Source organism: Diadema antillarum, unplaced genomic scaffold, assembly GCF_040938485.1.
Source record: "Diadema antillarum isolate AM-2024a unplaced genomic scaffold, OU_Dant_1.0 seq00000243_RagTag, whole genome shotgun sequence".
NCBI classification, from domain to species: Eukaryota; Metazoa; Echinodermata; class Echinoidea; order Diadematoida; family Diadematidae; genus Diadema; species Diadema antillarum.
Genome location: NW_027271287.1, coordinates 55,530 through 80,041, shown reverse-complemented (window position 1 = coordinate 80,041; position 24,512 = coordinate 55,530).

Here is a 24,512-nt window from a genome sequence, read left to right as displayed (position 1 = left end):
CCCCTCTCCTCTACCCCCCCCCCCCCCCCCCAACTCTGCTTGGCTACAATTTGTTTTCTTATTATGATGTTGTGGTACCAGATCTTTGTATATAGCAGTCATCAGTATCACACAACTTTGAATGACTGTGTTATTTTAATGTATTTATTTGTTTTGGCTACCACTAAAACAGGTCAAAATTCATAAAGTTAGTCTGTTTGACAAAACAAAGTCTTTTAAAGTACTTTGTAGGCAATAAGGTGATGATGACACCCCCATAATCAAGGATTACTGCCTGCATGTATGTATTCATCTTATGAAGAACTGATCAACACTGCAAGATTTTTTTTTTTTAAAAAAACCTCAAAGGGTGTGAGTTTCAAAAGTGTCCCTTTGAGAAGCTTTATAACCCTTGAATGTGTAATTTCCCATATGGTGTGTATAGGGGCAAATATCATCAAAAACACATTTATGATGTTAAAAAGTCAAATGAGAAATATGACCTCCACTATAGGGCTCACACCCGTAAATACAATGGAATGTCCCAGACCCCTTCACAAATTCGTACCAAAGATACCAAAATAAATGAAGGAAAAAATTGATTAAAAATCAATGATGTATAGTTTGGCAAAAAACTGAATAGCTGTAGATATTGAGTATGAATTCCTCTACAAACTGCATTTTGGTTGGAAGATGAAAGCTTTTATGATGGAATTTGAAGGGACTATATTTCATTGGGTACGTGTACGGAAAATAGGTGATTTTTTGAGTGACAAGAACTCGTAGTCTGGCTTTGCGGACCCCTGGACAGAATTTGGACTGAATTATCCACCCTGAGAATTTGATGGATGAAAGGGTCACTTATCCAGGTTAGTGAAGTTGAAACACCTCATTTCTCCCAGCTATTTTACAGAATTTTTTAAAATTTGATTTTTAACACACATCCCTATGGGGAAATATTTATGGGTGTGAGCCCTATAGTAAAATAGCTGGGAGAAATGAGGTGTTTCAGCTTCACTAACCTGGATAAGTTAGATGTACCCTTTCATCCATCAAATTCTCAGGGTGGATAATTCAGTTCAAATTCTGTCCAGGGGTTCGAAAAGCCAGACTACGAGTTCTTGTCACTCAAAAAATCACCCATTTTCTGTACACGTACCCAATGAAATATAGTCCCCTCAAATTCCACCAGAAAAGCTTTCATCTTCTAACCAAAAAGCAATTTGTAGAGGAATTCATACTCAATATCTACAGCTATTCAGTTTTTTGCCAAACTACATCATTGATTTTTAATTAATTTTTTTCTTCATTTATTTTGGCATCTTTGGTACGAATTTGTGAAGGGGTCTGGGACATTCCATTGTATTTACGGGTGTGAGCCCTATAGTGAAGGTCATATTTCTCATTTGACTTTTAAATATCATAAATGTGTTTTTGATGATATTTGCACCTACATCATATGGGAAATTTCACATTCAAGGGTTATAAAGCTTCTCAAAGGGACACTTTTGAAACTCACACCCTTTGAGGTTTTAAAAAAAAAAATAAAATGTAGTGTTGATCAGTTCTTCATAAGATGAATACCTAGATGCAGGCAGTAATCTTTGATTATGGGGGTGTCATCATCACATTATTGCCTACAAAATACTTGAAAAGACTTTGTTTTGTCAAACAGACTAACTTTATGAATTATGACCTGTTTCAGTGGTAGCCAAACAAAGAAATACATTAAAATAACACAGTCATTCACAGTTGTGTGATACTGATGACTGCTATGTACAAAGATCTATCTCCTGTAGTATATACCACAACAACATAATAAGAAAACAAATTGTAGCCAAACAGAGTTGGGGGGGGGGGTAGAGGAGAGAGGTGGGGGGGGGGGGGGTAGGAAGGGGAAGGGGGAGGGAGGAAGAGATCTGACACAATAGATCAACATAAACCAGCAGAGTTTGTATGGGATGAATACTTCCCATAGACTTGTGTGCATTGCATACATCCGCTATAGGGCTCACACCCATAAATATTTACCCATAGGGATGTGTGTTAAAAATGAAATTTCAAAAAATTCTGTAAAATAGCTGGGAGAAATGAGGTGTTTCAGCTTCACTAACCTGAATAAGCTAGATGTACCCTTTCATCCATCAAATTCTCAGGGTGGATAATTCAGTTCAAATTCTGTCCAGGGGTCCGAAACGCCAGACTACGAGTTCTTGTCACTCAAAATATCACCCATTTTCTGTACACGTACCCAATGAAATATAGTCCCCTCATATTCCACCAGAACAGCTTTTATCTTCTAACCAAAATGCAATTTGTAGAGGAATTCATACTCAATATCTACAGCTATTCAGTTTTTTGCCAAACTACATCATTGATTTTTAATTAATTTTTTTCTTCATTTATTTTGGTATCTTTGGTACGAATTTGTGAAGGGGTCTGGGACATTCCATTGTATTTACGGGTGTGAGCCCTATAGATCTTGCGTACGCTCACAGGCATAACCGGGGGGCCAAAAGCTAAAAACAGAGGTCGAGTTGCACTCTCTCTACAAACTAAGTAGACCATGCTTATTTTCAAGTTTTTATTGTAACAAACAACATTCCACTGGTCTACCTCAAAAAATTTGTTGCGAAAGCCTCCAAATCCAAGATGGCGTCCAAGATGGCCGCCATATTTACTGAATTTGTTATTTGAAAGATAGAATTTGATTGAAAGATCAGATTTCAACAAATGTGATGTCATATGAAAGAGAATAAAATTTTCTACAAGTTGATACCATTTTTGTGGGTTATTGTGATAAGTGGATTGAGATTTTAAGGAAAAAACACTCATTTTTTGATATTTTTCTGAAAAAAGGAAAATCATGAAAATGCTTCATTCAGCATAAATCAGAGAAAGACTAAAGGATTATCTTGAAACGTTTCAAGAATTTTGTTTGACATATAATTAATATTTGGAGAAAATTAGGGGTCAGTACCGTTTTTGGTTCAGGAGTAATAATGTCTCAAACTTGAAAACTCACTATGTAAAAATGGCCACTTTAGTTGTGACAATACCTTGTTGGTCGTAAAAAGAGCCTGCGCGCGCCAAGACTACTACACGCACCACTGACACTGGCGCTTGTAGCAGTGCCAGTGGTGCGTGTAGTAGTCTTGGCAAACGCAGACATTTTCTTCGACAAACAAGGGTTTGTGCCTGCAAACTAACTTTTCATACCAAGTGGTAGCTCAGGTGAGCTGATTGCTATTATTTCAAAGTAGATTGTTCTGAAGCAGATGAGATGAAGCAAAAATATCTTTCAAATAGAGGTAGAAGCTTGAAACAACCTCGCTATAGAAAGTTTAAAACAAAATCTGGATCAATCACTCAAAAAATTCAAGATTGCAGGCCATCAAAGCTGACATAGTGTATTGAGCCAAAGTAAATGTATTATTTCGTTTTTGATAAAATTTTGTCTGTTGTGCTATCTTAAACCGTCTTAGGTTTTTATGGACACATTTTTAGAACCAGTGATATTCTACTCTCCGAAAAAGAAAAAAAAAACCCAAATCGAGTGGAAGTTTTTGCTTTTGATGTGAGGAGTGAATAACAAGAAAACGGTGAATTTAGAATGAAATTGGAGTGACTTTTGAGTGAAAATGTTCATTTTCACTCATTTTAGAGTGACCTTGATAGGCAGGGCTCCACACTAACTTTTATTTTTGGTGGCCCAAAGGCAAATATCCGATCTTTTTTGGTGGCCCGATCAGGCCACCTATGTTCTTCATTTCTGACATTTTGGTGGCCCGACGTGCGTTTTTGGTGGCCCCGGGCCACCGGACCACCGTTAGTGTCGAGCCCTGCCTTAGGGATCACTTGTCACTCTTCGAGTGATCCCCGAGGTCACTCTAAAATGAATGAAAATGAACATTTTTCACTCTCAAGTGATCCTGATATCTAATATGGGAAAGCATCTACCAATGGCATAAGCTCAGATCAATAATTGTGACACTATATAACCCACATGAAATCAGCCTAAAAACAATGTAAGAAAAATCTGGTAACAGAAAATACAGTTTCAGCATGCTTATTTGTAAATGTGAATACTATACAGCACGAATAATCAATTTGGACAATTTTATTCGAACAATATACTGAAAAGTAATTTCGCACAACACATTTCGCACAACAAAGTTGAGAAATTGCCGCCATGTCGGATTTTTTTTTTTTTTTTTTTTGGGGGGGGGGGGGTTCGGATCAGAAGGGCTTTCAAGGACATCTACGGATCAGACATTATTACACATATACCATCATCATTCAGGCGTTTCTACAACAGCAGAGTAACATACAAGTAAAAAAACATATCTTTGATACAGAAGCATTTCTTTTTTATCAAAGATTGGGCCTTACCCTAACACTGGAATGAGCTCCACCCCCCCCCCCAAAAAAAAGACCCTCAATATGGTTTACACTAGCACAATATCGTTCGGATGTATAGGAACATGTAATAGACAGCAATATTAGAAGATCAAAAAAATATATCAAATTATAAGTTATAAGTTGAGATTTAACTTTGACGCAACACACTAAAGGTATTCTACCATTGGGAGAGATATCACATTCGATTTATATGTGCAGGTTAGTTGTATTACAAAACATTCTACCATGTAAAAAAATTATAATAAAGCCTAAAACATACGGAGATATCACCATTGCTTTTCAAGAAACCATAGCCATAACTGTTGACAATTTAGTATATAAAAAAACATTCTCATCAGATCTATTTAGTATATCTAACAATATTTAGCATTACTTATACTGATTTCAGTTTCTACATTAGTTGTTCTATCCCTAACTCACAGTTTAGAACTAGTTTAAGGAATTAAGTAAAGCTGGGTTTTTGTTTTACGTGCGCTAATGGTAAATAATGCCTTGAACGACGACCTCGATTAATTACCGCCATCTTGAATTTTCTGTGGATACTATTTTTATCGCTAAATATTACACATTGGCAAAATTTGTGCCAAATTCCAAGCTCCTATCTCTTTTTGGAAAATACTTTCTGTTCAATTTTATCTGCCTCAAAACAATCTACTATGATGAAATGCTACAGTAATAGCGATCAGCGTCACCTACCACTTGGCATGAAAAGTTAGTTTGCAGGTACTTGCAAGTCACTAGACCGTTACAGTATTACATGTGACCATGTAAACACATTGTATGCAAAATTTATAATGCATAAATGTAATTTTTTCAAGTTTTAGACGTTAACTTGTCAATAGTGGTATGATATTGCCTGTAATTCCAGAAATATGAATTATGTCTCAATCTCAGTAAATCTCAATCTCAATCGCAGGTTTCAAAATAATTCTTCAGTTCTTCTTTGATAAATACTAAATCATGCATTTTCACATTTCTTCCTTTTTCAAAACAATATAAAAATATGGATTCCCCCCCCCCCCCCCCAATTTATCACAATACACAGCTAAAGTGGTATCAAGTTTTAAGAGGTTTTACTCTCCTTCATATGACATCAAATGTGTTGCAATCCAATGTCTCTATCAAATTTTATGTTTGAAATGTTAACTTCAATAAAAATGGCTGCCTTATCGGACCGCATTTGTACTTTGGAGGTTTTTGCAACAAATCTATTGAGGTGTACTTACGGAACATTGCTTAGTATGCTTAATATATATTATGTATGGTCTTCTTTATAGAGAGAGTGGAACTCGAAAAGTAAGCACGATCTTGGATTTGACCCTCTGTGACGTCTTTGGGAACAGATGCGTGTAAATGCATATTATGTAAAATGGGATTTCAAGTTTGAGACATTATAACTCCTGAAACAAATACAATACTGACCTCTAATTTTCTCCAAATATTGATTATATGGGAAAGATGTTAATTTCTGTATGGTTTTCATAAACATTTTTAATTTAATTTTTTTTTAACTTTTTAGAGAAATATTCATGGTGCATTCTAAAAAAAAATGTCTCCGTAAAAACCTAAGATGGTTTGAAATAGCATTAAAATGTTCAGAATATATAAAAACCATATAAATAGACAGCAAAACAGACAAAATTGTATCAAAATCGAAATAATACATTTACTTTGGCTCAATACACTATGTCAGCTTTGATGGCCTGCAATCTTGAATTTTTTGAGTGATTGATCCAGATTTTGTTTTAAACTTTCTATAGCAAGGTTGTTTCAAGCTTCTACCTCTATTTGAAAGATATTTTTGCTTCATCTCATCTGCTTCAGAACAATCTACTTTGAAATAATAGCAATCAGCTCACCTGAGCTACCACTTGGTATGAAAAGTTAGTTTGCAGGCACAAACCCTTGTTTGTCGAAGAAAATGTCTGCGTTTGCCAAGACTACTACACGCACCACTGGCACTGCTACAAGCGCCAGTGTCAGTGGTGCGTGTAGTAGTCTTGGCGCGCGCAGGCTCTTTTTACGACCAACAAGGTATTGTCACAACTAAAGTGGCCATTTTTACATTGTGAGTTTTCAAGTTTGAGACATTATAACTCCTGAACCAAAAACGGTACTGACCCCTAATTTTCTCCAAATATTAATTATATGTCAAACAAAATTCTTGAAACGTTTCAAGATAATCCTTTAGTCTTTCTCTGATTTATGCTGAATGAAGCATTTTCATGATTTTCCTTTTTTCAGAAAAATATCAAAAAATGAGTGTTTTTTCCTTAAAATCTCAATCCACTTATCACAATAACCCACAAAAATGGTATCAACTTGTAGAAAATTTTATTCTCTTTCATATGACATCACATTTGTTGAAATCTGATCTTTCAATCAAATTCTATCTTTCAAATAACAAATTCAGTAAATATGGCGGCCATCTTGGACGCCATCTTGGATTTGGAGGCTTTCGCAACAAATTTTTTGAGGTAGACCAGTGGAATGTTGTTTGTTACAATAAAAACTTGAAAATAAGCATGGTCTACTTAGTTTGTAGAGAGAGTGCAACTCACTCGTTAAGTAAGCGACTTTTTGGGGTTTGGCCCTCCGGTTAGCAGGTGCGAGCGCCATTTTAGGAAGTAAAGCGATCGATAGCGGGCGGATTTTTATGTTACCCTCAATGGAGAGGTACCTGCCTCCCTTTCATTTTCTCTCTTTTAGGGAGGCATACAGGGTAAAAGAAGAACTTCGGATCTCATTACGGCATTTATAAGTATCATTCCTGCCTAAGAACGAAATATGAATGAAGAAATGTTCTTTAATATCCAATCTTGTAGTCCCTCAAAATTTGAGATAAATAATGATAGGGAGTATACCCAAACCATGATGTATGATATGCGTGATATGAGGGTGCTCAGAGCCCTCTCTCCCTCTCTCTTCCTCCCTCTCAACTCTTCTCTTGGTCAACGATGTAGGCTTAATATGCCTTGATTTTCCTTCGAACAACCAATAGAAATCATTGTATGCTGTCAATGCAATTTTCCTTTCTATACAGTTGTTTCCAGAAAAGCTGCAGAACACTATTTTATTTCTTCTTTTGAGGGTTATCTTTCGTTATTCATTTATTGTTGGGGGGAGGGGGGTACCGTGGATGGGGTAGTGTAGATATCTTGGTATTTTTCGCTGTGTTGCACTTTTATAATTTGTGAATTATATGTCTCTTTCTTTCCTTTTTTTTTTTTTTGAATGATCGAATAATTATAGACATGAACATAATGTATCCCTGCATGATATGACCGGGTCGCTGTGTTTTCAGCGACACGCATGTCAAATTTCATATATTTCTTCGTACATTTTGTTGAAAAGTGAAAATAAAATCTGAATCTAAATTTGAATTGGATCAGAAATAACATGGACCAAACGAATGCGGTGCATGGTATTATTATTATTATTATTATTATTATTATTATTATTATTATTATTATTATTATTATTATTTATTGTTATGATGCACGGACATGAGGACCAGCCTTTTTGGCTGAATCATGTGCTGTCCTAGGGTAAATGACACTATGAAATTAATAAAAATTTATTCTTATCAACCATGACACTCATCTTCTTAGTATAAACTATCTTATTTATCAGGATTGTGATCTTTGTCCCCATCACCTTAAACATTTTCACATTACGGATGCCTAAAAACAACGTCTCTTGTTATTGTAACTAATGTCGATTATTCTTGCCCTAATAGGAAAATATTCCTGGGTAAAGTGGTCATGTATTAAAGTATAGTGATGTGTGTGTGTGTGGGGGGGGGGAGGTTACAGTTCGTTATTCCGAAGGTTCGTTATTTAGAAGGTTCTTTAGTCCGAAGGTTCGTTATTCCAAAGATTCATTATTCCGAAGGTTCGTTAATCCGAAAATGAAATTAGATTTCGTTATTCCATATAGGTTCGTTAATCCGGAAGTCAAACAAAGCTCGTTATTCTGAAGGTTCGTTATGGACCCTATTTCATTTCGGATCAACGAACCTTCGGAATAACGAGCCATATTTCATTTCCGGATAAACGAACCTTCGGAATAATGAACCCTATCATTTTCGGATAAACGAGCCTTCGGAATAGCGAACCCTATTTCATTCTCGGATTAACGAACCTTCGGAATAATGGCACTAATGTTTTCTGTGTTTCGGATCAACGAACCTTCGGGAATAGCGAACCTTCGGAATAACGAACCTTTGGAATAACGAACAGCACCCGTGTGTGTGTGTTGGGGGGGGGGGGGGGGAGGAGCTTTGAACGGACAATAATCGCCTTTCTTGGCCGTAATACATTGAGATCGTCTCTCGGCTTTTCTCAAGAAGAATTCATTAATCTTTGTCCGGTGCCCATTTTGGTGGAATGATATTTAAAATGTTTTTAATGAAAGATTCTGGGACATATTGGCTGAATCATGGTATCTGTCAACTCTTGATTTATACGTTGTCTGTCTTCATGGTATGCACTCTGTCATGTGTGTTGGAAGTTGACATTGGGACCCGGAGGGGGTAGGCTTAGAGCATGTCTCCCTCCCCCACGAGAGAGCTTTTGTATTCTCAGAATTGATATGATTTGATGCACATTTTGGCGGAATATTTGCAATTTTAATGTTAAAAAAAGAGAGAAAATGTAGATAAAATGTGGCTAAATTCGTTATTATTCGCGACCTCTTTTAAGATCGACATACAGTAATATGCCCGTCTTCATTGTGTAAGAGGTGGACCGAAGGGTCTGGGGAGGGAGCCTATGCATTTTCAGAATTAAAATCAAACCATGTGATGCACTTGCACCTTTGGTGGAATATTTTCGATCAAATTTTTGTAATCTTCAACATGTTACCATTGCAGATCATCGCGACAAGGTCTATAAAGAGTGCTAAAAGAAGAAAACTAAGAATGCTAAGTTTGAAACAACGGGGGGGGGGGGGGTGATCCTCAGAAAAAAAAAAATCCAGGGGACACGCCCCCCCCCCCCCACCCCTCCCAAAGATCATACGGCTGTCATTATTAACTTTACCTAATTGTATGCAGAATTGGTATAAGATTTTTGCACCGATATCTTATAATCCACGTTAGAAAATGCGATAGGCCTGTAATCTGTCTTAAAAGGATTTCCCCTTTCTTGTGGATCAGAATGATTTTAAGAAGAAGACAATGAATTTTTATCTGTCGCATGCCTCATTTAGACTTTTCAATTAACGCCACATCTCTGATGACCAAAATTTGATATAAAATTCGACGCTTAATGAAGCATTTCCTGGGGATATCTATCATCATTTGATCAAAAATATTTTCACGCTCTCCACTCTCTTTTTTTAGATACTTCCCAACAAGATTGAACATAATCCATACTTACATGTTAATCTTGAAAAATAATAAATATTATGAAATATGTAATCAAAATTTTCTGTGTAAAAAATCACTATAAATTTTGTTCCTCAGAATCAGAAATTTCCTTATCATTAACACATGCACTTTTGAGAATCGTTTTTGTCTTAATCAATTCCATTAAGTGTTATTTGAAATAGGATGAGTCACATTATGTTATACATTGTTCGATAATGTCATTTGTAGCATTGTGGAAGTCATTGTGGCCCTTGCGCAGATAAACCAATACGCTGAAAAAAATAAACATAATGCTTATAGACCTACACTGACCAAGGAAGGTAGAGACTCGCATTGTTCCAGCAATGCAACAATGTCAATCAATATTCAACACAATTTTACTTCAGAAATTTACCTATGTAGAATTTATGCATGCTTTCGTGTTTTTTCTTTCTTTGCTCTGCTTCCTTTAGCATGCTATGTACATCATTCTTCTTCATAGTAATCTGTTATGATTTTTAGATATTCGTTTTCTTCATCCCAATCACTGTAAATTCTGAAATCCTGCATCTAATAGGGGCAATTTTCACGTTCAAATGCAAAAACTGTTACAATCATCCGGAAGTGGGGACGAGACTCAGCGGTGACAATAGGTGGCGCTCTATATCTCTGGCTGACTGCGGTGTTGAAATCAGCTCATTCGTTGGGCTTTGCTGCATGTATAACAACGAATAACATTACACCTGCATGCACGCATTAACATTTTATTCAAGCATGATTAAAGCGAATTATCGAATTATAGTCTGATAGAAGCCCAAGAGTGCAGACGGATTTCTAAAAACAAAACAAAACAAAAACACCCCCCCCCCAAAAAAAAAAAATAAAAAATAAAAAACCCAGAACAAAACAAAAAATGTTAAAGGGACTGTGCAGTCCTGGTTGAGGTGAGGATTTTGCGAGATATTCAGAAACCACTCTATGAGATGTCAAAGAGCATGTAATTCCAAGGGGAATCAAAAGTTTATTTGATGAAAATCAATTTTGAAATGGCTGAGATATCCCAAAACAAGGTGAAACAAAGAGATCCTAATAAAAGGCGTGGCCTGTTGCCTTTTATCATTATCATCAATTTTTTTGATATCTCAGCCATTTAAAAACTAATTTTCGTCAAATAAACATTGAATCCTTCTTAAAATTACATGCTCTTTCATCATAAGAGGCTTCTCATTGTCTCACTTAGGAATGTTATAAACCTAAATACTCGTCAACCAGTACTGTACAGTCCCTTTAAACACCGTTTTTTTGATCTTCTGGATGCCTGCCAGTGGAGAGCTCTTCATGCTGAAAAACAAAACAAAACAAAAGAAACAAACAAACAACAAACAAACCTCCCTCTATCCATTTGGAAATGGAATACAGTGTCTCTTGTCGATTTGTTGTCTACCCCCCCCCCCCCTCCACACACACACACACACGTTCTGTCCCTTCCAATCTCTCTATGATTCTCTTAAATGGTCTCTTCCATTGTCATTTGGCACTATGTAGATGCTTTCGATGCTTAGAGGTGTGATTTTCGTGACTTTTCATGATCATCTCTGAGTTCTAATTTGCTTTTTATTTTCATAAGATGCCATGTTAACTAATAATCAGTAATCATTTTGCAGCTGCGATAATAATCCATCCTATAACAGAAATGAAATAATTTCCACAGGAGCATTTGTCTCTGATAATCGGGGGGTTTATACCTTGCTGAGCAACCTGAAGACTTATTTTGAGCTCTAACATATTAATGTCGGTTACTATTTTCCTTGTTTATTTATCAAATGAAATCAAATATCACTTTATGATAAAGAATATAACATAGGACATATAGGAATAGGAATGTGATCGGACATCCTGGTATTTAGCGGCTGTATGGGGTAAAAATAAATTTGTGATCGGTGTATTGGTTTTTACGAAATAATCTACATTTTTCATGAGAGAAATACATACACCCTCGGACAACAAATTATGCTCCACGAAGCTTTCAGAGACATGGTTCATCTTAACATTCATAACAGCTGCAAGAATTTTAATGTATAAAATTAATTACTGAAAAGAATTGCAGAGCCGAAGATCTTTTTAACAATGGCGAGGCGTTGTTTGAATCACCCCAAGAGTATTATATATTTTTGTACCATTATTATGCTCTAGGGTATCACGAGAAGAGATTCGTACACTGCAATCATTTCAACCGATTTATGTGGGCATAGCAGGCGAGCAGTTCGTTTTCTACGTCTGTGGTCGCGAGTATGATTATGCTGTAGGGTTTTCAACTGCAGAGGGCAGCAAAAAAAAAATTTGGTTTTTGAATCGATAGTTACATTTCGTTCAAACTGTTCAAACGATTCCACGTTCTACCATGGGCAAAGTTCAAGCAGAAGACAAAATTTCAAATCAGCATTGACTGTGGTGCAATAGCACCTATTGCCCTTGCTGTAGCTTCTTTTGTGTCTCTGTCTTTGTGTTGATTTGAGATAAGAGGTCACTTATTCTCAGTCCTCGGTGGCTATGCAGGAGGGCAATGGTGTGGTTTGTTCATATCTATTTCTTTTTTTTTTGTTCTGTGTGCGTGTGTGTTACCATTGGAATTGACTAACATTTATCGAAATGTGTTGGTATACTATAGTACATTATTTCCCCCTGAATGTTATCAACACACTATCGCAGGAATTTGCAGCTTGACGAAAATTCACCTGATCGATATAAACAAAGATCGTAATACAGTAATCACTTTGATCTTTAACATAAACCGAATCGTTCATTTCTATAATCGATCTAAGATATAATGCAGTATTGTGCTAAGAAATGCTTGCAAATAATGATTGTTTTTATGGTTGAACCAAGACATTTGTATTATGAATTTGTTTAACATTATTTTTAATAAAACTTAATTAATTTAATTACGTAAAAAATTGTGACAAACGTGACTTTCTCAAAATTTAGAATGTTTTTGTATAAGACGATAATCCTTCAAAAGTAACTGTTTACACAAAAAAGCATTTATGCATATATAGTATTGTAGACAACTTATGACTAGTGAAATTAGCTATTTAAGAATACGTTACACAAAATTTTGACAGGTTCACATCGTATGCAGGTGCAGGTGTGGGACCAACTTCGAAGAAAGATAGTTTGTAAGACAACAAATAGTGATAAGTAGAGTCTTGATGAGTGTAGAAGTTTGATAGGGCAATAGATACCCTTGTGTGAATGGCATGGATCCCCACATAAAACCCAGTGACGGCCACATTAGTTAGGCCGGCCGAAGCAGGCCTATCTGGTGATAAAATAAACGATGCAGAGCACTGCGATTTTCATCGATAGTGATGAAACTTTGATTGACTCGGTGAAGTAATGAATGGATCGTGCACTGAATTTGTGAGGGTCTAGCTAGATAGACTGTTGATGAGCTGTGAACGGGAGTACGGAGTGAGTGTGATGTGATAAGATTAGTGATAACACGTAGCCCGACCAGACGCTGCGCTACTTACAGCGACTGCATGGGCTGTGTTCGCAGTTAGGCCTACTGCTGCTCTGAAGTACGAGTTCAAGTCAGCACTAAGCTCGGTTCATTTTCAATTCAGAATAAAAACAACTCTTACCGACCTAGATTTTGAAGTCTATTTTGAAGTCTATCTGGCATTGGTCCTGCGTCACCAACATTGTTCCCTGGCCTGTCGTGTGGCAAGGGCTCGTACTGCCAATCTCCACTAAGTCCGTCCGCTTCAACCGGACAGCCCTGGGCCTTCCCCACTAGCTCGCCCGCCGCGTCTCCCTCCTGCGCCCCGCCGTGCGGTTCGTCATCAGCATCTATCTCTCTAACTTCACCAGGGTCATCATATCATCGCTATCATCACTAGTGTATACTGTATCACTCAGTTCATCATCGCTTCCACATTCAAATTCCACCAAGAAATCATCCTGATCATCACTGGCCTTAACGTACGATATCATTATCGAAAAACAAACTTTCAAACCTTTATATGCAAATACTATCTACAACAACTTGTATAATACAATGCCTGCATTATGCGCGAGGGGGCCTGCGGCGCTCGAGACCTTGTGCGATTCCCTTCACCTCATGACGTCATCGGCAAAGCCTCGAAATTTACACTGTGACCTAGATTTCAGGGGGTGACAGGTGTAAATCTTCAATATCCTCTAACTCCACTTCGAAGAGGACATTTTAAAAGATGTAAGCGACAAATTGTTCTATGTGTCCCACTCTTTGACTTATTATCTTCAGTATTCCCCTTTAGGTTAAGTTAGTCTGTTTGACAAAACAAAGTCTTTTCAAGTACTTTGTAGGCAATAAGTTGATGATGACACTCCCATAGATAACTGCTCTCATCTATGTATTCATCTAACGAAGAACAGTTACTGATCAACACTGCAAGATTTATAAAAAAAAAAACAAAACAAAGGGCATGATTTTCAAAAGTGTCCCTTTGAGAGGCTTTAGAACCCTTGAATGTGTAATTTCTCATATGATATAGGGACAAATAAAGAGTTTGTTTGCAAAAACCGATAAGTCAATTTTTGAAGATTTTGAAGTACGGTCTCTGTCATAAAGTACAAAATAATACCTTTTAAATGATGTATAAGTCACTACATAAAAAAGGTACATTTTTGAAGTTATGGTCAAAAGAAGCAACAATTTTCTTATTATTCTCTTTATTTTTCTTGACCTTTAATCGCAAATATCTCCATTTGGCAAATATGGACTTATCGGTTTTTGCGAACAAACTCTTCAAATATCAATCAAACACACATTTATGATGTTAAAAAGTCAAATAAGAAATATGACCTCCACTGTAGAGAATGCACGCAATGCATGCAAGTCTATGGGAAGTATGCATCCCATACAAGCTCTGCTGGTTTATGTTGATCTTGTATTGTGTCAGATCTCTTCTTCTCCCTACCCCTCCCCCCTCCCCCCCCCCCCCCACTTCTCTCCTCTACCCCCCCCCCCCCCCAACTCTGCCTTGCTATAATTTGTTTTCTTATTATGCTCTTGTGGTACTAGATCTTAGTACATATAGCAGGCATGATGGGGCAAATATCATCAAAAACACATTCATGATATTTAAAAGTCAAATAAGAAATATGACCTGCACTATCACCTCCCTTACTATACAGAGTGTGCGGAGTTCGGTGGTCCGACCGCGAGAATGATTATGTTGTAGGGTTTTCAACTGCAGAGGGCAGCAAATAGTATGGACCAGAGCGAGCGGGTTGATCATGTTCTTAGTATATATCTCTATGATAGATAGCAACCCGCTCTGGTATGGACGTTTAAAAGAATTGTGTGTGTGTTTTTTTTTATCGATAGTCCCATTTCGTTCAAACTGTCTCTTCTCTTTCTGCATTCGCCAATTCTAGCAAGGACAAAGTTCAAAGAGAAGACAACTTAATGTCCCGACATCATTGACTGCAATAGCACCCATTGCAGTTGCTGCAGCTTCTTTTATGTCTTTGTCTTTATTTTGTTTTGAGAGAAGTGTTCACTTATTCTCAGTTCTCGGTGGCTATCTATAGGAGCGCAATGGTGTGGTTTGTTCATATCTACTGTATTTGTTTTTTGTTCTGTGTGCGTGTGTGTTACTATTGGCGGTGGCTAACATTCATCGAAATGTGTTGGTAGGCCTATATGCATTATTTCCTTACTGAATGATATTAACACTCTATCGCAGGAATTTTGTAGATTGACGGATATTCACCTGATCGATATAAACCGAAGCGGTCATTTTTCGAATCGATCTAAAATATATAAACAGTTGTGCTAACAAATATATGGAAATAATGTTTTTTTTTAGGTTGGACCAAGAAATTTGTAATATAATTTTGTGTAAAACATATTAAATACGACTTCATAAATTGGATCACAAAAATGAATAACTAGTGGCATTTCTACGAAAGAATTCAAACTAAAAAATAACCATTATTAGAAAAAATGTATTTATATTTAAGAACAAAGTCACGTGTGTTTCGATTGGAAATTATTTTTATACCCATTGGAAATTTAAATTTTGGACGGGTGATACATCATAGATATTTCACCCGCTGTAACCAAGGAGGTACCCTCCTTGCTGTAACGTACTTGGCGAGGAAGATCAGATAAATACTGAATACGTTTGGCGCTTAGTCTGTTAGCGCAAACCAAGGAGGTACTAGGCAAAGCTTTGCCTGGTACCTCCTTGCGCAAACATACCCGTATACGCCATGGAGCCCAATGACGGCCATATTAGTTATAATAACGCGAATCTTTTAACACGTGAGCCTATGGAGCGAACTGTGCCTTCCTTACATTTTCTTCATTTTAAGGAGACATACATCGGGAGAATTGTGTTTCAGACCGCACAATATCACAAGAAGTACATTTTCCATACGTAAAAAAAAAATAAAGTAATGTCATTACTTTTCAATCTGTAGTCCCTCAAAGTTCGTGTTCGAGGCAAAGAGGTTTACAACCTCCTCTTGGTTCGAGCTGACAAACGGCGTCATTTCTTTCTCTCTCCCTCCCGAAACATAATTTGGGCTACTTTAGCTCAAAATTTGTGTGAGTGCATATTAGAAAAATAAAATGGCATTTCTTCAAATGCATTTCAGGATTAGACAGGAATGATACTTCTGTACATCTCTTCCCCTGTATGCCCCCTAAAAAGGGAAAAATGAAAGGGAGACAGAAATGCGAGGGCGCAGTGATACGGGACTGATTATGATCACATAATATACGCCCTATATCGGTCAATGGCGTCCGTATACTACAGTATTTCGCCCATGAACATAAGTACTACGCGAAATTGCGAGAGTATAAGGCCTCTTAGCGCTATAGCTTCTATACTCTTTGGTCTGTACCGTTCATCACAGGCCTGTTATCATTATCTTAACAAACTTATATTCAAAATACTTATCGCCGGTATCATATTAATCTACGTCAAAAAATGAGCTTGGCCTGTGGTGTAAGGACCCCTCCCCCTTTCTTATGGGTCAGAGGGATTTTGAGAAACAGACATTTTCATATTTTTCATATGCCTCATAAAGACTTTTCAATTAACGATGCATCTCTGATAACCAAAATTTGATATGAAATTCTACGCTTTAAATCCATCATTTCCTATGGGGATATTTATTTCATTAAAAATATTTTCACACTACCTTTTTGAGATACTTCCCTGCCGGACTGAACATAATCTATACTTAATGTTCTGAATAAACTTTGAATATTGACTCCTTCATACACGCAATACAAATTATTCGATCATGAACAAAGCAAATTCGTGATTGCGAGGGCCGGGGAGGGCTCTTAACCCTAACCAGGCCGGGCTTTTTTGGGTGTTCTGTGGCCGGGGAGGGGTTGATTCAACCCCCCCCCCCCCTTGAGATTTCGGCCGTCGATCGCGCAATCGCCATGAAATTTGGCACGTGCATTACCTGTGGTGTAATCTACCAAGCTATACAAAAAGAAATGGAAATTTTTGTCACAATAATTAATTATGCTGATATATGCATAAAATCATACATTTTGCTCTAAATCAGAAATTAAAGCTCGTAGAACCCTAATTTTTGTTGAAAACATTCTTTATAGCATTCCTAACAATGTAACTGAAAAAAAATGTGATATCAAAATCAATTTCTTATGTATTTTATTGTTTTATGAATTTCTTATGTATTTCCTCGTTTTTTCGACCTTTTGTTTTATCATTTTTTTAATGCAAAATTTATGACAGAACCTATTTCAAGCATAATTATGCTAAAATTAATTAGTTTCAGCCTGTGAAAGTGAAAATAATCATATCTTTATGAATACGAAGAGAAAACTCCATTTGCATAGACTTTATACACAAAATTACGTTTCTGAGCCATTTTCGGTCTGACAGGCATGTATAAAATGTTATGCAGTGTCGTAACGGTATGCGTGATTTTCGCGTGTCAAAAGATGTGCGAGACTTGAAAGTAAAAAGTCAGCGAACGGCGCAGTCATTTCGCGCGGCAGAGTAGTCGCGAAAAATGTCGAGGGGGGGGGGGGGTTGATTAGGGTTAAAGGGACTGTACAGTACTGGTTGAGATGGTGATTCATGTTTTGAACATTCCTAAGTGAGATAATGAGAAATCTCTTGTGAAATATGAAAGAGCATGTCGTTTAAAGAAGGGTTCAACGTTTATTTAATGAAAATTACGGATTTTCAAATGGCCGAGATATCCAAAAAAGTGATAATATAATAATACAATAGTGATAATACAATAATAATAAAAGACGACAGGCCACGCTTTTTAGTAGGGTCTCTTTGATTCACCTTGTTTTCGGATATCTCAGCCATTTCAAAAGCGATTTTATCAAATAAACTTTTGATACCCCTTAGAATTGTATGCTCTTTGACATCTCACAGAGTGGTTTCTGAATATTTCGCAAAACGTTAAAAGCTAAATCCTCGCCTCGACCAGAATTGTTAACACTCTTTAATGCTAAAAACAAAACAAAAACAAACAAACAAACAAACCTATACCAGTACCCATCTGGAAATGAAATACAGTGTATCTTGCCGATTTGTACTGTCTACCCCCCCCCCCCCATCAACACAAATTCTCTCCCTCCCCCATCTCTCTCTAATTCTCTTAAATAGTCTCTTCCATTGTCATTTTGCATTATGTATAGAGATGCTTTCGATGCTTAAACATGTGAGTGGTGTGATTTTTTTCACTTATCATGATTATATGTGAATTCTAATTTGCTTTTTATTTTCATAAGATGCCATGTTAACTAATAATCAGTAATTATTTTCCAGCTGCTATATTGATAGGTTTTCCCGGTCAATTTCATACTTTTGTCATTCAAGTTCCTATTCCGAGCATTCGATTTCACGCATTCCACGCTCGCAGCACTGAATCAGCAATCAAATTCAAAATCCGGTCATTCGAATTCACTATCCGAGCATTCAAATTCACTGTCGGAGCATTCAAATTCGCTATCGGAACATATAAATTCACTATCGAAACATTCAAATTCACTATCGGAGCATTCAAATTTAAGCCGAGGAGAACGCATTTCATCAATGAGCATTCAAATTCATGTCAAGCTGGCGACAGAATCTCGTCGGTTATTCAAATTCGTGAATAGGCAACCATGTTCGAAATAACTGCATTCAATTTAAAAGTCCTGAATTTACTTAGTTTGGGGCCGTGTATGCATGTGTTTCTCATTTGGCTTTGAAAATACTGTATTGGGATTTATGATGATTATTTGTTTTGCAGTAGAGGTCCACCTCTTTTATTGACAATTTTGAACTCGCGCTTAACAAATAGGAATATACAGGCACATGTCCCTCGGACTGGACATGTGTGAGACAGTCACAACTCATGCACGTAAAAGATCCCACTTCATTTATTCATCGCAAAGAGTACAACATCCATCTCTTCTCTTTCTGCATTCGCCAATTCTAATACTAGTACGTTCTAGCATGGGCAACGTTCAAGGAGGAGACAAAATGTTACACCAGCTTTGACTGCAATTGCACCCATTGCCCTTGCTGTAGCTTGTATGTAGTATGATAATAATATTAATGAATAATATTAACACACTATCGCAGGAATTTTGCAGCTTGACGGAAATTCTCCTGATCGATATAAACCGAATCAGTCATTTTTTAATCGATCTAAAATAATAGAGAATTATTGCGCGCTAACAAAATGTTTGCAAATATTGATTGTTATTGATGGTTGGACCAAGACATTTGTATCATGAATTTACGTAATATAATATTAAATACAGCTTGAATAATTTGACTACACAGAAATAAACGACAAGTGTAAGTTTCTTCAATAGAAATTAGAATCTTCTTTAAAGACGATAACCAAAAAAATAACTGTTTACAAAAAAAGAATGTTTGTAAGTAGTTTCCACACGTTTTCATGATGAAGCCAGAAACAATGCAACTTCATATCGAAGTAAATTTTGACAGGTTCTGCCATCAGTTGAATGTGTGGGACCCAGAACAAGCAAAGATAGATGATAGTTCTAAACTTAAAACATTTAAAAGTAGACGGTCGTAACACGAGCAGATAGTGAAAAAAGAACATTTCAAATTTTGTATCATTGATTATGCTGTATTTTATCAAGATCAAACATTGAGCTGGGCCTGTAATTATTTGTATATTGTATTAAAAGGATCCCCCTTCTTATGAGTACCGGGCCTGAGTGATTTTGAGAAACAGTTTTCATCTGTCGTATGCTTCATTGAAAAAAAATTGTATACAACAATAGTTTGGGTTGAGACCTAATTTCAGGTTTCCGACATTTTTGGTGAGATAATGGAGAAACTTTTTTTTTTTTTTAATCGATAGTTCCATTTCGTTCAAACTGTCTTCTCTTTCTGCATTCGCCAATTCTACGTTCTAGCATGGGCAAAGTTCAAGGAGAAGACAGAATTTATGTCTTTTATGTCTTTTATGTCTTTGTCTTTGTTTTGTTTTGAGAGAAGTGTTCACTTATTTCCAGCCCTCGGTGGCAATAGGAGCGCAATGGTGTGGTTTATTCATATCTATTTCTTGTTTTTTTTGTTTTTTTTTTTTGTTCTGTGCGTGTGTGTGTGTTATTGACGGTGGCTAACATTCATCGAAATGTGTTGATAGGCCTATGCATTATTTCACCCACTGACTACTATAATATTAACACACTATCGCAGGAAATTTGCAGCTTGACGGAAATTCACCTGATCGATATAAACCGAAACAGTCATTTTTTTAATCGATCTAAGATAATTATAGAGAATTTGTGTGCTAACAAAATGCTTGCGAATATTGATTGTTTTTGATGGTTGGACCAAGACATTTGAATCATGAATTTACGTAATGTTATATTTAATGCAGCTTTATTAATTTAATTACGCCAAAATAAATGACAAAAGAGAATTTAAAATCTTCTTTAAAGAAGATAACCAAAACAAATAACTATTTACACAAAAAGAATATTTATGATTAAATTCCACACGTCTTAACAACTAATTTAACGTAACGAAAAGACTTGATATATAATTTTGAGCGGTCCCAACATCAGATGTAGAATGTGTGGGACTCTATTAAAGCAAAGATAGACATGATACTGGATCGTAATACCTTCACATAGCAAGCGACCGCAGTCTTCGCAATTAGTAACAATGAATTATATTTCAACGTGAATCAGAACATTCGCCGGTGTTGTAACTACCTAGATGAAACATCGAGCTGCGCCTTATCTACTTGTATTCTGTCTTAAATGGATCCCCCTTTCTTATGGGTATTTAATCATAAATTTACGTAATGTTATATTCAATGCAGCTTTATTAACTTAAGTGTAACTTTCTTCAATCGAATTTAAGTCTTCTTTTAAAGACGATAACCCAAACAAATAACTGTTTACACAAAAAGAATATTTAAAATTATAGCTCACACGTTTTAGCATACGTGCTGATCTCATCTATTTACTACGGAATTAATATTGAATGGTCCAAACATCAGATGTAGAATGTGTGGGTAGCCGTACCCGGGTAATACCTTCACATAGCAAGCGATCGCCATCCTCAGAATCAGAATTGTTAAATTATACATGTATTTCTAATGGTAACTGTTTTTTTCGCCGGTATTGTTATTACCTAGATTAAACATTGAGCTGGGCCTGTAATTACAATACTTGTATTTTGTATTAAAAGGATCCCCCTTTCTTATGGGTACCGGGTCTGAGTGATTCTGAGAAACAGACAGTTTTCATCTGTCGTATGCCTCATTATCCCTAACTTACCTGGGGTAATAGATAATGCAAATTGAAAATTTAACTTAACAGTCTTGTAGATTACATCCGGCTTTATGTTCATGCAAAATTTTGCGGCGATCGTGCGATCAATGGCCGAGATCTGAAGGGGGAGGGCCATAATGCCCCCCCCCCCCCAGGAATTAAAGCTTGCTAAATAGCCCAGGTAAGTTAGGGTTAAAGAAATCGTATACTACAATAGTTTGGGTTGAGACCTAACTTCAGGTTTCCAACATTTTTTGGTGAGATAATGAGAAACCTCTTATGAAATATGAAAGAGCATGTAATTCCATTAGGAATTCAATGTTTATTTGATGAAAATTGGTTTTGAAATGGGTGAGATATCCAAAACAGAGCGATTATGATAAAGTGTGAGACCCACATTTTTTTTTTTTTTTTTTTTACGGTCACTTTGTTTCACTCTGTTTTTGGATGTTTCAGGCATTCCAAATCCGATTTTCATCATCCTTACTATACGTTGGATTCCCCTCAAAATGGTATGCTCTGTACTATTCAATAAGTGATTTCTTGGTATCTCGCAAAAAATTAAAAGCCCAGTTCTCATCTCCACCAATACTGTACCATCCCTTTAAGACTTTTCAATTAACGCCACATCTCTGATAACCAAAGTTGATATAAAATTCTATGCTTAAAGGCATAATTCACAATTTGCAAATGAAACAAAAACCCAGCATTAGTGCTTTAAAATAGTTCTAAAATATGAGTTAGGGATAAAAACAACCACTGCAAAAATTTAAATCCTTATAATCGATGTTGAGTGTTATTATGCACAAAATGTGAACAATAGTAATAATAAAAGATTTTATAAAATGGGTTCAAGAATGTAGCCAATAGGAAGCGCTGAAATGAGTCACGTGTGCTTTGGTTATTCTAGTCCCATCGCACTGCGTGTTAAATCCTTTTGCCGATCGTCTGTGCGCGCGGCGGCTCCTTTGAATTGCATGCATACGCGCTGTCACTCCTGTAAACAACTTCTAGTTCGGGCTGACGGCCGGCCGGCCTTTCTTCCCTTGTGCATAACATAATATGTGGCGTACGTATACTCTTACGTACAGTACAGTAGACCAAGCGTTGTGGGACCGGGCGCATACATGGAGTCACTTTGAAGGGCAAATTCAACGATTTAGCAGGTTAATTCTCACGCCGTTTTCAGAGTATGTTGTCTAGTAGGCCTATATGAGGAGTCTATATCAAGTCTTTAAGGTAAAGGGTGCATATTCTATGTAAAATAAGTAAGTTTTCATGCGGGAACTTAAGTGTCCGGAAACCCAACCCCCCATCATACTTATACTGTATGTGCGGGATTTCCGAGTGCGACGTGCGTAAATGTTTGGGACGAACATCTTCGGACGTCTTGACCTACAAAGGTACGTGAAAAACGCTGAAAAATGCTGTTAGTATTCGAATTTTCGACCCATTTTATAAAACAAATGATGCACAGGATTATTTCGTGGCGTTAGTGGAGATGCAGCTCACTCTCGGGTATCGAGTATTGACAACGGTTGCAAACATGCACTCGGCTGCGCCTCGTGCATGTCGCACCATTGTCAATACTCTCGAGCGCGCCGCACCGTCACTAACACACTCTATCCTGTGCATCATTTGTATAATACCGTCTACAGTTACGGTTTATTGAGAAAAACACAGGTATCTCCTTATATTTTAGGCTTAATGACGAAACTTTGATATGGTAGGATGTTTTGTGATACAACTGACCTACACATATACATCAAATGTGATATTTGGAACATTACACTGCTCCCAAAGGGAAACTGGACCTTTAATGAATCAGTTCTTTCCTGGGATTATCTATCTTCATTTGATCAAAATATTGCCACACATTCTCTTTTAGAGATACTTCCCCGCAGGATTCAACGTAATCCATACTCAATGTTGATCTTGTAATACTTTTATCTTTTAGTGATCGTGAATTCTGTAATCGCGTTGGTCAATCAACCACTTAATATATCCCGTATTACGTGGATATGACGTCATGATACTGTATTACACAGCCAGCTGCGCGTGTACCAAAGACGCTTATAGGAAAGTTAAGTGCGCGCTATCTATACAAAACAAATGGACAGCGCGCGGTCCTCAAGCGTATTGCGCACATAACCTGAGACCACTACGCTTGATAAACAACAGCAACTTGCAGTATATCTATCTGGCTACTGCACTGCAGTATCTTATAGCGCGTACGTGTACGTATTTGTATGCGCGCATCGCATGCAGTAATCAGCTCGCGAGACGTATGGTTGGGTGTTCATAATACCGGACACCTAACGTTTTTCTATCAATAGAAACGTGAAAAAGCTCACAATTTGCCTGAAATTTTACTCACGTGTGGAGAAAATACTCCGGATTCACAAGCGCGCACTGAAAATGCGATCCGAAGTACGCGCTCTAGATGGCGGCTTCGAACGCGTGGGGTGTCATTTTTTCCGCACTCAGTTGCCCTGCTCATTTCAGCCGACCACCCTGACAATACGTATAAAGGGCACTTAAATGCGTTTTTTTCGACAGGCCGCTGTTTTTTTCTAGCCGTCATTTTTCCACCAATAATATTTGAATATATTCTGAATCCTTCGATATTACTTTTGAAGGACTGTTTGATGAATTTGAATTGATTTTCATTAGGAAACTTTTCATCGTAATGGAAATAAATTAGATGAGTCGGTTTGTTTTTTCACATTCATTTCTCGTTTCTGCTTCAACTCGTACGGTCGTAGCGGGCGACAAAATAATTATGTCATGTGTATGTGTAACGTGTGTGCACGATCGTACAAGCGGCGGTGACAATTTTGCGGTCAAAATCGTCAAATTTATTACGGAAGGATACTTTACATCTAACAACGAGTCAGCAAAGGTAGGCCAGTGCCGGCCTAGTTATATGTAGTTACACGATAAACCTTATTC